We start from the raw sequence: 12,217 nt of genomic DNA on the forward strand, positions 1-12,217 counted from the left end.
TTCATTCAAACACTCCCACTGCACCAATGTTGTAACATCATCAAGACTTTCTGGCTTAGGAACTAGTTTCTCATTATCTAGCACCCTTCTCTTGTCTTCTATTTATTTGGTTTTTTTCAATCCAGTTAAGATTCCACTGAACAATATTTCTATCACACTTGCCAATTTTCACCACTCCATTATTCTTCCATCTCACTTCTTGAAAACATGTCCTCAGAATTAATGCATCTGTCCAACTTTTTTGTGCTTACATCCCAGGTGCTGATCACTGTTAGAGAAAAATCACAAAGCTGAACAATTTGGTGCCATTATAACAGTGCAGAAATTTATTGAGAGTTCAATCTTTGCCAGGCATTATTCAAAGCACATTACATAGATTATCTCATCCTGCTTCCTACATCAGGCTGGAAAGCTGCCCAGAAATTCTGTTCTCAAACCTCTGAAATTCACTCTCATCAGAACAGTTTCTCTCCTGCTGCTAAGAGAAAATAGAAGTTATCAATTAAGAACTTGGTACATATCAGTGTTCACATTTCAGTAGCATTCAACAGAAATAATTCCTCCCTTCTAATCCAGACATTCTCTTTGGCTTCCTTAACACCGCACTCTGCTCCTTTTTTTGTACCTCTTTGTCCCCTTGCACTTACCTCCCATCTTCCTTTTCCCAAGCTTTCTTTGAAGTTTTGGTGATCCTTAAGATGTTCCATTCTGTCCTGAATCACTCTTGCTAGTTATCCCTTCCAGTTGCATGACTTCCATTACCATTTAGAGAGTCATTTTCCAAAGAGATGACTCTCCATCTAGATGTTCAACCCACATCTCTCTCTTAAGTTCAGACTTGCTGAACATTTCCACTTGGATCTAACCAGCCCACTTGAGAAAACAGAAACAAACTTCTCACATAAGCTGTCTTCTTTATCCCTGTCTCTGTCACCACTTAATAAGCCCTCCAATTCAGCCACTTGGCCTGCAACCTTAACTCTTCCTCTCCCTTGCTGTCTACTGCCACGTTTTCCAATCACTTAATGCCATAGTTCCTACTTCTTAGATATCTCTGGGAATTGTCAACGTCTCTTCGTATCCACTACCATTACTGTAGTCTGCATCACCGCCTCCCATCTGCATGAATGCAAGAAACTTCTAGCTAGTCTATTTGCCTTCAGTTATGCCTGTATTAAACTTAATTTAATTCTTCAGGCTCAGGCCCACAAGTCTTTTGCCTATGAATACATATTGATACGTACTTCTGGAACTGACTTTTCACCCTTGAGATCCCTTGAAACAGGCACTGTGTCTTGCTCCTATCTTGGTCTTCCCCAGCACATGCCTTACCATGAGGTTGTCTTCTTTATGGATGGATGATCCTTAAAGAGATTAAAGAATTAGTCCATCAATTAACAAGTAAATCAGAGCTTTAAATTCCTTGTGACTGATTCAATTTCCTTATTTTGTTTACCTTCCATCATAACACCAAGCACAAACTTGAAATGGTAATCATTATTAAATTTATTAAATGAGTGTGTACATCTCAGTTACAGATAATAATTCTAAAGATTTTAGATATATTTTTGAATACACTGGGTGATATTTTGCTTCAATGGACCAGGATCTATGAGCAAATTTTTTGGACTTCGGAAAAGCAGACACTCCATACACCACCGTCTTCATTTTATTTCCATACATGGGGTTTTGTGACCCACAAAGGTGGTGAAGGTAGGGGCTGAGTACCCTGAAACAGTGAGCTTGGAAGCTTGGATTCTGGAGATGCTTGGCTGAGCTGTGTCATGGGTAAGATACGGGGGCATGTTTAACATGCGTGGTCGGCAGCAGGGGCTGGCTGTGGCAATCTTCAGACTCTTGAGTCCAGAAGCCTAGATGGGATGGAGTGAGAGTGAAGGGATACAGCAGAAATTAGGGAATCTTGGAGGAGAGACCAAGTACCTCAGACAGGGGCCAGTGGACCTCAGGTCTAGGGTTCTGTCCTAAGATAACTGTGCTCCACACCTTCTGGCTCTTCTATCTCCATTCAGGTTTTCATAGTCCTCAAAGAAAATAATGTGATTGACTTGGATCAGGCTCTTCTCCTAGAATCAATCAGCCATAGCCTGGAGCAGGGTGGATGACCACCACTCATATCCTGCAGGAATTATGAGCTAGATAACACCTACTTTCTATATTCTGCACATTCCAGAAGAAATTCTTTTTAAGTTTCAATGGAGACTTGCTTATCCAAGTCTAGCTTAATTTCAGTGGTACAAATCTCACATCTATTATATGCAAATAGCTTGTGGCTCCTTTCTCTCTTAATATATTTAGCCTTCAAACACAGGCTCATGACCCAGACCAAGCAGTAGCAAGTGAATATTAAAATTTGAGGTTCAGTTAACATCTGAGAGGCAGCTATGGAAGACAGTATGAAGGCAGACTTTGCTCTGACAGGAGTTGATGAAAGGAACGGGCTTGCTGTCTGCCATCCAGCATGGAAAGGGACAAAGCTGGGCGACTAGGAGTCTGAGCTGTCCCTCACATGTGCATATCTACAGCAATAAAGAATCCAGAGCATTAGCAAGTGACACCAAATCAGACTGCACCATTTAGCTCTGACATGCCTGAGTGTGAACTCTCCATAAAATGTCACAGTGCAGAGAGAACAAGAGTAATAGGGGACCTGGTGACCTCCCCAAATCACACACATTGGCTATCCCTGAAGGCCGCTGGGAGTCATAGGCCTCTGAGAAGAGCATGGATTTAATGTATCTCATGGGATCTACTCCCACGCAGCTGTGTAGGAAATGTTTGGAAAAGGAGAGCTTTGTATGGAGCGCCTTGCACAGATGTGTCACATCAATGGCAGTGCTGCCTGGGGACTTCCCTCCCCAGTCTGCACTCAGAAGGGCAGACATTGTCTGTCTGGAGCCCTGGAGTCACCCATTCCAGGAATTTGGTCACAACCACAGACTTCTAATTTGTAATAACTGTCATTATTCTGTGGTCATGCAACAGAGCCCAAGTGCATATGGCACAATTTCTCTGTAATAAAAACTTGTGGTGTCTCAGAGAAAGTGAAATGTTTTATCAAAATGCATCGCCCTGCAACTACCACCTTAGCTAACTCTGAGAACCTCAGCCCAGGATTTGTAGAGTACTTGGTAATGACTGAGGTGGCTTCAATTCTCTCACCTAACTTCACACGTTTCTGTGAGACAGGTCAAGCAAGCATTCAGTGGTTTATCCATTCAGTGAGCAAACATTTAGTGAGCATTTGTCTCATTGGTTCTTAGGTGAAATAGAATCATGATTTCAGGTTCCTTCCTAGCTCAGCATGACCTATTCCTAATACAGGGTCTAACATATTCTATTAGCTCATCTTAAGGAGGCAATCAAAATGTTGTCTAGGTAACAAAAAAAGTGAGAGTCAAGAAAATTCTACTCATGTTATTTTGATTATCAAATTCAAATAGAACTGACTCTATTCAAAGACAAATATATTTAAAAACACAGCAGTCAATATTAAATGAAACTTTAACAAAAGGAGGAAGAAGAGTAGATATAGGAAGAGAAGAGAGGAAAATATACCATTAGTAGGGGAGAAAGAGGAAGAGGAGAGGAAGAGGAGAAGATGGGGGAAGGAAAGCATGTAATATGCAAAAGGTGGTTGAAGAGAACACTGTAGGATATTTACTTCATGGAAACAAGAAAGAAAGTAAAATTAATGATAAGAAAGACAGAAGAAAACAAGTAAGAAATGAAAGTGACAGGGGTGAAAATCACAAAGACAAATAGAGAAATGGAAATCTAACACAAAAATAATTAGTACACCTAAAGTAGATACTAGAAAATAACTGTAAGACACATATAGAATCTCTCCTGCAAGGAAGGAAAACAAATATAATGCAAAGTCTGAATATGTCCCAATAAAAAAAATATTGGTTGAAAACACAAAGATTCGTCCAATAAAGAGTTACAGATTCACTGAGAAAGTAATAACTGATATTAAAAAAAAAACTATTAGCTGACTACAATCTTCCCCTAAGCATTTCTTCACACCAGAACACAATGGAACTACAGAGATTTGAAGGGAAATGTGTGACTCCAGAGCTCTAATACTTCCCAAATTGTCATATGTCCAGTCAGTGGACAATGGATAGGCAAGTCATTTAAATGTGGATGATCATGTAACTTCTAAAAACACAATCCACTAAAAGCATAGCCATCAAAACTAAGTACAAATTAACCGGAAGCATAACAGTGAAATGACATAGTGAACATTTAACCTACTTAAATTTAAAATTAAATATAATAGAACTTATATTTTAAGCAACTTAACTGAGTTCAAGAACAAAGCTCAGAAATATTTATAGGAGCATTTAACCTACTTAGACTTAAAGTTAAATATAATAGAACTTATATTTTAAGTAACTTAACTGAGTCCAAGAACAAAGCTCAGAAATATTCATAGGAAGTCAAAAATATCTAACATTTAACATGGTAAAATTCACAATATCCAATAAAGACATTACTAGACAGGCAAAGAAGCAAAAAAATATAACCCACAATGACGAGAAAAATCAATGAACTGAAACTGACCAAGAAAAGAAACAGATGATATATTTACTAGACTAGTGTATAAAAAAAAGTTATGACTGATTTCCATATGCTCAAGGGGATAGAAGATTGACTATATTAAGAAGAGATCTGGAAGATATAAAACTGACCACAAAATAAATTTAACTTCTATAAATGAAAACTACAATGTGTGAGATAAAAAAAAATACTAGATGGAATTGATTAAATTAGACATTGCAAAAGAAAAGATTAGTGAATTTGAGCACATACAAATAGAAACAATTCAAAGTGAAATAGAGAGAAATAAGAATTTTCAATAATGAAAAGAGTATTAATGAACTGTGGGAATACTTTAAGCAGCCAAATATATGTGTAAGTTGAGTCCCTGAAGGAGTCATCAGGAGACAGAAAAAGTATTTGAAGAAACCCTGCTGGAAATGTTCCAAATGTGAGGAAAATTATAAACATATAGATCCAAAAACCTCTCTTAACTCTAAGAAAAAGAAACATGAAGGAAAATTGCACCAAAGTATATCATTATCAAATTGTTGAAAAACAATATAAAGAAAACATTCTAAAAGCAACCAGAGAGAAAAGATACATTAATACAAATATAAAGATGACAGCAGATATCTCACCCAAAAAATGCAAGCTAGAAGACAGTGGAGCAACATCTTTAAAGTGCTGGAAGAAAAAACTTTCAGCCAAAAAAATTTTTTTTTTACTTTTTATTAAGATTATGATAGTTTACAACCTTGTGAAATTTCAGTTGTACGTTATTGTCAATCATGTTGTAGGTGCACCACTCAGCCTAGAATTTTTTAACCAGTAAAAATATTTTTCAAAGCTTGTGGCAAAATAATGACTTTTTCTGAAATACAAGGTCTGAAAGAATTCATCATAAACAAACTTAAGTACAAGAATGTGAAGTCTTTCAAGAGCAAGGAAAATAATGACACATGGAAATCTTAATTTACACAAAGGAAGAAATCAGTCAGTATAATTCATCATGTTATTAGGCTTATAAAGAAAATCACATTATAATTTCAATAGATGGAGAAAAAAATCTTCAAAACCCCATCATCAATTTCTATTAAAAATTCTGAGAGAGAAAAAGGACTTCTGGTTCAAGCCAAAATAAGATAGCCCCATCCCTCCCAGGCCCTCCGTCTTATAGCTAAAAACCCTGAACATTAACATAAGCATGGTAAGACCTGAGAGGTTGGCTGCCAAGGGGCCTCAGGACTGAGCAACAACATGGTAGTGAGTTCCCTGTGTGTCCTTATTGCCCCCCATATATTCTGGACTGGGCACTGCAGAAACCTCCAACTGCAAACAGCACAGAAAATTTCCAAGAAAATCCTGTTCCCTTACCCAAAGAACTGAGGACAGCACAGCTTTTTAACAAAAAACCTTTCAGGTGCTACCTACCCTACTCCAGCAAACACCAACGGAAAATACCCCCCTAGACCCCCACCATGATTTCAGTGGGGCCAAGCAGGGTGATCTTCTACCTCACCCTCCCCACACATACACAGCCTGCAGAAGCAGGTGGTGGAACTCTGAATCCCCTGACCAGTGGTGTCAGTGGCACTGAAAAAGGAGATAATTTTCCATGATTCACTCACAGAAGCAAGCATTACTCTGTTTCCCTACTAGGATAGTGTCGGTGGAGCTAAGCAGAGAGCTGATCTGCCATCACCCAACAGAAGCAGGCAGTGCTCCAATTGCTATGGTAGTATCAGTGGGGTCTAGCAGTGAGCTCAGCCTCTACCCCCACCCAGCATCAATGAGTTAGTGTGAGTCAGGGCTGGTCAGCTCTCCCCTGTCCCCTCCTCCTGGTATCATCAGAGCCCAGTGTAACCTGAATTTCCAGACATACTCAGCATCAATGAGACTGAACAAGTCCATGTGAAGCAAAGCTAGACAACATTCTGCTTTCCCCCTCCACCACCATCAGTATGACCAAGTGGGGACCTAACACTCCACCCCAACATGGCTGATGCTCTGCTTCTTTTCCTTTCTGCCCTCAATGTCAGCATAGCCCAGGGGGAGCTGGGTCTCCACTCTCATGCAGCATAAATCAAGTGGAACCCCTCAGTCAGCAGTGGGGCTAGTTGGCACTTCCCTTCCGCTACTCTCCTCCCTGGTGTCAGCAGAGAGTGCAGCAGAGAGTGCAGTATCCACTCCCATCCTATAGCAACAAAGCAGAAGTCAGCCCTTCGCTTCCCCTCCCTGGCATCACGGCACACAGCAAGGAATTGAGTTTACATCCCCTCTCAGAGGCGACAATTTGGTGAGAGTGAGTTTCTCGCCTTCACCAGGAAGGTGTCAGCAGAACCAAGGGGGAAGCTGAGCTTCCACCCCAGACATTTGCAGTGAGGCAGTGCGAGCCCGTGATCCACTTCTGCTGAGGTGGTGTCCGTGGAGCCCAGTAGGAAGTCTAATAAATCCACCTACCCAGCCCTCAGGCTATACCTCAACTACCTGATAAAACAAGATTAAATAGAATCTAAAGTCTCATAACATAATATCTGAAATATCCAGAATACAACTGAAAATCACTTATACCAAGGACAAGGAAAATTACAACTTAAATGAGAGAAGACAACACTCAGATAAACCAGATGTTACAACTGTCAATATTTGAGCAGACGTTGCAAATATGCTTCTACCAGCAATGGCCAATTCTCTTGAGAAAAAATTTAAAAATAGAAAATCTCAGCAAAGATATAGAAGTTATAAAAATAAAGAACCAAATGGAAATTATAGAACTGAAAAGTGCAATGTCTTAGTCTGCTGGGATGCCATAACAAAATACCATAGACTGACCAGCTTAAACAATGGAAATTTATGTTCTCACAGTTCTGGAGGCAGGAAGTCCAAGATCAAGGTGCTGGAACATTCCATTTCTGGTGAGTGTTATCTTCCTGGCTTGCAGATGCCTGCCATCTCACACGTATCCTCAGTTCGCCTTTCCTTTGTGCAAGCTCAAAGAGAGAGAGCAAGTTCCGGTGTCCTTCACTCCTCTTACAGGGACAGTAGTTCTGTTGGATTAGGGCCTCACCCTCATGATCCCATTTAACCTTAATAACCTCTATAAAGGCTCTATCTCCAAATACAGAAACATTCAGGACTGGGTTTTAAATATATGGATTTTGGGGGAACACAATTCAGTCCTTAATTCACAATAACTGAAATAAAAAGCTGACTGGATTGTAGAGTGGAACTGACAGAGAATAGTATGAGTGGACTTGAGGACCAGCAAATAGAATTTACCCAATCTGAGCAACAGAGGGAAAATAGAACAAACAAAGTAAACGTAGTCTCAGAGACATGTGCGACAACAACAAAAGAGCTAATTCATATCATGGGAGTCCCAAAAGAAAAGTGAGACAGAGTAGAATGAAAAAGTATTTGGAGAAATAATGGCTGAAAAATTCCCAAAGGTGGTAAAAACAAAGCAAAAACAAAAGAAATCTACAGATTTAAGAAATGGAGTGAAACTCAATAGAAAAAACTCGGAGAAATCCATACCAAGGTGTGTCATCATAATTAAATTTCTGAAATATAAAAGACAAAAAAAAGCAGCCAGAGAAAAATGATACATCACTTATAAGAAAACACCAGCATGAATGACAGTGGAATTCTCACCTGAAACTACCAAGGCCAGAGGAAGTGGCACAATGTTTTTCAAGTTCTGAAAGGAAAATAGTGTCAATTGTGAATTTCATACGTGGCAAAAATCTCCTTCTAGAAGGAAGGGCACATAAAAAAATTATCAGATAAAGGAAAACTAAGAGATTGGTCACCAGCAAACCTACCTTTGAGAACACTTAAAGGAAGTTCTCTAAACAGAAAGGAAATGATAACAGAAGACTCAGAACTTCAGAATAAATAGAACATCAGAATGGGTAAAAAGAAGAACAAATACAAACGTAATTTTCATGAGTTTGTTAAATCATATTTAATAGTTAAAGATCATAATATTTTCTGATGCCGGGTGTGTAGAGGAAATGCTTAAGACAATTATATTTAAAAAGAAGAGCAGGGTAAAGAGACCTAAAGTAAGTTTTCTACATTCACTTGAAGTGGTAAAATGTCAATAAAAGTAGACTGTTAGATAGGTGCATTGTTGCACCTAGAGCAAACATTAAGAAAACTATTTTTTTAAAAACAGAAACAACTACACTCATGACACATAAAACAAACTTCAGAGCAAAGAAAAAAATTATGAGAGCCAAAGCGGGCCATTATACAATGATAAAAGAATCAATCTACCAGGAAGATATAATGATCCTAAGTGTGCTTGCACCAAACAACAGAGCCTCAAAATACATGAAGCAAAAATGGATAGAGCTGAAAGGAGAAATCAACAAATCCACAGTCATAACTGAGAACTCTAACACTCCCTCTCAGCAACTGGCATAACTAGTAGGCAGAAAATCAGCAAAGACATAGAAGAATTGAAGAACACAATCAACCAACAGGACCCAACTGATATATATAGAACACTCCATCCAACAATAGCACATTTATTTCAGTTGTCCATAGAAAACTTAGCCATAACCAGAGTCATAAAACAAATCTTAACTAACGTAAAAAAGAAAAATTGAAATCATAAAGAATATGCTTTCTGATCATAATGGAATCAAATTAGAAATCAGTACAAAAAGACAACAGCAAAATCTCCAAACACTTAGTAATTAAATAACACACTTTAAAACAATGCATGGATCAAACAGGAACTCTCAAAGGGAATAAACTACATCAAACTAAATGAAAATTGAAATACAACATATCAAACTATGTGGGATGCAGCTAGAGTAGTGCTGAGAAGGAAATTTATAACACTAAAATGCTTACATTAGAAAACAGAAAAAATTCTTGAATCAATAAACTAAGTTCCTACCTCAAGAAACTAGTAAAAGCAGAGAAAAATAAATGCAAAGCAAGCAGGAGGAAGAGAATAATAAAGATAACAGCAGAAATAAATGAAATTGAAAAGAGAAAAACAATACCTCTAGCAAGACCCAAGTCATCAATATCAGAATTGAAACAAGGGATATCACTACAGATCCCACAACCACCAAAGGGATAATTAGGAATTACAATGAACAACTTTACACACATAAATTCAACAACTTAGAGGAAATGGACCAATTCCTTAAAAACAACAAACCATCAAAACTCAACCAAGATGAAACTAAAAGTCTGAAAAGTCCTACAACCACTATAGAAATTGAAGTGGCAATTTAAGTTCCCAAAAGAAATATGCAGTCTCCATTGGCTTCACTGGAGAATTCTACCAAACATTTAAAGAAGAATCAATACCAATTTTATACTATCTTTCAGAAAATAAAAAAGGTGATAATATTTCCCAACTCATTTTAACAACACAATAAAAGAAAACTGCAGAATAATTCCTCAAAAATTAGACAAATTAATCTACAACAAAACATTAGCAAGTCAAATCCAGCAATCTATAAACAGAATTTTACATCATGACCAAATAGAGCTTATTTCAGGGATTATAAAGCTGGTGCAACATTCAAAAATCAATCCATCAACAAATTAATCAAAAATTAATCCACCATATCAATAGGCTAAAGAAGAAAAATTTTATGTATCAGTTATCATACTCACTGATACAGAAAAAGCTTTTGACAAAATCTGAAGCCATGATAAAAAAAAATCTAATATCCAAAATCATAATGAAAGTTCCCAGTAAACTACAAATAGAGAGGAACTACCTCAACTTGATATGGGGCATCCACAAAAACCCACAGGTTACATCACAGATAATAGGGAAAGGCTGAATGCTTTACTCCTAAAATCAAGAATAAAACAAGCATGTCCTCTCCCACTACGTTTATTAATCATGGTACTGGAAGTCTTGGCCAGTGTTATGAGAAATAAAAATATATAAAAGCATACAAATTGGAAAGGAAGAATTATAACTGTCTCTATTTGCAGATAACATGATTGTCTCTGTAGAAATCCCCAGGAATCTACCCAAAAAATCCTAAAATTAATAAGTGAGTTCAGCAAAGTTACATGATGCAAGATCAACACACAATAATCAAATTTCTATTTACTCAAAATGAACAAGTGAAAACTGAAATTGAAAGCACAACACTATTTACAATTGCATCTCCAAAAATGAAATACTTAGTACATATCTAAGAAAACATGCCCAGGATCTGTATCCTAGAATTCACAAAATTCTGGTGAAATAAATAAAAGAAGACCTAAATAAACGGAGAGACATACTATATTTATGGATTGGAAGACTCAGCATAGGAAAGATGTCAATTTTTCCCAAATTGACCTGTAAATTTAATACAATTTCTATCAAAATTTCAACAAGGTTTTAAAACAAGACAAACATTCTAAAACTTATATGGAAAGGCAAGGACCTAAAACATTGAAAGCATCTTTGAAAAAGGATAATAAGGTGGGAGAAATCACTCTACTCAGTGTCAAGCCTTACTATAGCTACAGTAATCAAGAAAATGTGGTATTGGCAGAAGGAGATACATGGAAAATGGAACTCAGAAATAGATCCATACAAATATGCCAAACTGATCTTTGACAAAGGTGCAAAAGCAATTCAAAGGAGGAAGGATGGCCTCTTTAACAATGATGCTGGAGCAACTGGACATTCATAGCCAAAAAAAGAAATGACCTAAACCTTACACCTCGTACAAATACTAACTCAAAATAAATAAGGAACTTAAATGTAAAACTATTAAACATTTAGGAAAAACATAAGAAAAGTCTTTGGAACTAGACTTCTCAGACTTGACACTAAAAGCACAATCCATTAAAAAAATAATAAATTGGACCTCATCAAAATTAAAATATTTTTGCTCTGCAAAAGACCTGGTGAAGAGGATGAAAAGACAAGCTACAGACTAGGAGAAAATACTCACAAACTGCACATCTGACCAAGGACTAGTAGCTAGACTATAGAAAGAACTCTCAAAACTCAATAGTAAAAGTCAGTCAATCCAATTAGAAAACAGGCAAAAGACATGAAGAGACATTTCACTGAAGAGGATTATCGTATCACCAGGCAATTGCACTCTGAGCCATTTATCGCAGATAAGTATATCCCAGGTTTAGTTCACACAAAACCTGTACACAAATGCCCTTTATTTATAATAGGCAAAAACTGGGAGCTACTCAAATGTCTTTTAATGGATGTACTACAAACCAAAGTTTGTACCATGGAGTACAAGTACAGTTTGTACTATACCATGGAGTACTACTTAAGTCATAAAGAAGAATGAGCTATTGATATAAGTACCAACTTGGATGGATCTCTAGGGCCTTATGCTCAATGAAAAAAGCCAATCTCAAAAGGTTATATACTACATGATTCCATTCACGTCACATTCTTGAAGTGACAGAATTATAGAGACAAAGAGAAGATTAGTTCTCATGAGGGCTTAAGGAGCAGGAAAGGAAGAGAGGCAGCTGTGGAGACAAAAGATTAGCTTGAGGGGCCCTTGTGATAGAATTGTTTGTATCTTAACTGTGGTGTTGGTCAACAAATCTACATACGTGATGAAATTGCATAGAACTACACAAACACACACACAGACAAATGGGTGAAATCACAAAATTGATGAAATCTGAATAACGT

At 37.3% G+C, this 12,217-nt stretch overlaps 1 long non-coding RNA gene across 1 annotated transcript in view; it reads right to left on the reverse strand.

The window, feature by feature from the left end:
- Positions 1–309: 309 nt before the first annotated feature.
- LOC139046217 (uncharacterized) overlaps positions 310–12,217 on the reverse strand; it is a 35,492-nt gene continuing 23,584 nt past the window's right edge. Inside the window, exons 3-4 of the long non-coding RNA XR_011505976.1 lie at positions 1,245–1,364; positions 310–478 (exon numbers count right to left, since the gene is read on the reverse strand). This is a non-coding gene — a long non-coding RNA (uncharacterized lncRNA). The remainder of the gene's footprint in view (positions 479–1,244; positions 1,365–12,217) is intronic.

The sequence above is a fragment of the Equus asinus genome, chromosome 2 (genome assembly GCF_041296235.1).
Source record: "Equus asinus isolate D_3611 breed Donkey chromosome 2, EquAss-T2T_v2, whole genome shotgun sequence".
Lineage (NCBI taxonomy): Eukaryota > Metazoa > Chordata > Mammalia > Perissodactyla > Equidae > Equus > Equus asinus.